Genomic DNA, 1,765 nt, shown 5'->3' with positions numbered 1-1,765 from the left:
GATTTTTCTTGAACTGGTTTGCTCAACATGAAGTTTGTTGAACTTATGAATAGGATCCTTTTTTTGCTATGACATAAGGAAATAGTTGATTGCAAACAGTGCAGTATGTTGAGCAGCAACTGACATACAGCAGATGCATGAACGCAATACCCATGCTAATTATTTACTATTGGCCTGAGATGTGTTTTAAATACAATTAATAGCTTTCATTTCACATGTGGTGGTCCTTTGTTGAATATGTATACTTCTCTGCCACAAAAAAACACGCAAACAAACGTTACACACTTAGACACACTTTAGTTTCCTCGGCACTCAGGCATGTCACTATATTCTTATCTTAACACTGTATTAGTTTTCTGTTTACTCAACTAACAAGCGTCTTTGTTTCTCTTTATTAAACACTGAGTATGTCAGGGAACGTTGAGCTCATTCTGATGTCAAAGGAATAAAGTCTCTAGTCGTGACGAGGCCTGACAAGTCTAGCTGCAACAGGACCAAACAAGGAATTCCTACTCATGTTAGGACACTACAAAACTGTAAAAAATGATCCCTTCTTGTTCCTGCGTTTGCTGCTGTCTGTTTGGAGGAGCTGCTCTGTACATACTGTCCACAAGTGCACTGGGCAGCATTTGTGTTCTCCTCTTTTGGTCTCTGGGAGATCCACATAGAAGGAGACAACCTTATTGACTTCATTCAGCGCACCAATATCAAATATAATCAGTGATATCATGCCACTGACCAATGGCAAGATGATTAAACTGTATTTTTTATTTATTTAAAAAATAACTTATTGTCCAAATGAGTGACTGAGAAATACACTTTTCTTTCTTTCTCTCTTATCTAACGCTCTATTATCTTAATTGAATCAAATGATGTACAGAGAAAACAGAGAGATGTTTGAGAGCAAATGTGATTGACTAAAAAGGAAGGAAGGAAGGAAGGAAGGAAAATAAACATGGTCTGCTGTGCCATAACATTTCCACTGATGTGTCCCAGAGAGCTCTGGAGGCATCATTGGTTACGTGGTTAAGCCTTGACTCTGACATCCTCTCTTAGGTTCACATCATGAAGGTCAAATCTATCCCATTGGCATCTTAGAATTTAACCAATTTATTTGCTTTGCATGTCATATGAACATGAATATGTTTCTTTTTTGGGGTGTGATCCATTTTGTTGCCAAAGACTCCATAATTGTATTAGGAATAGAGCTGACACTGAACAATTCAAAGAACATTTTATCTTAAATTTTGAGCTTATGTGGCTGCAGATGGGATCAAAACTGAGTGACTCTGATAAATGACACAATTTACAACTGTTTAGAGTAATTGTAGTGACATAATTAGCAAACATTAGTAGAATATCGTTTTTGACAAGTCACATTTTTTAAACTTGTTTTACTGTGTTTTCTTTGGCTTTGAAAACAAAATGAAGAACATTTTTAAGTCATATTTGCTTTTATAACCCCAGGTCAGGTGAGGCTAGTTCTTCAGATGTGAACAAGCTGTGATTTGAGATGCGTACACAAACACACACACACACACACACACACACACACACACACCACACACACACACACACACACACACACACACACACACACACACACATGCTACTAAGCCCCATGGGAGCAAAGGGACTTCAGACATGGTGGTGCCTTGGTCACTGTTGTCACCAACATGCCAGGGGACTTATCGATCTATCAGAGACATTTTCACATGCCCACACACTGTAAGCATCACAGCAATGATTTAAATATCTGAGAAAA

This window comes from Etheostoma spectabile, chromosome 10 (assembly GCF_008692095.1).
Source record: "Etheostoma spectabile isolate EspeVRDwgs_2016 chromosome 10, UIUC_Espe_1.0, whole genome shotgun sequence".
NCBI classification, from domain to species: domain Eukaryota; kingdom Metazoa; phylum Chordata; class Actinopteri; order Perciformes; family Percidae; genus Etheostoma; species Etheostoma spectabile.
This window is presented reverse-complemented; position numbering follows the sequence as displayed.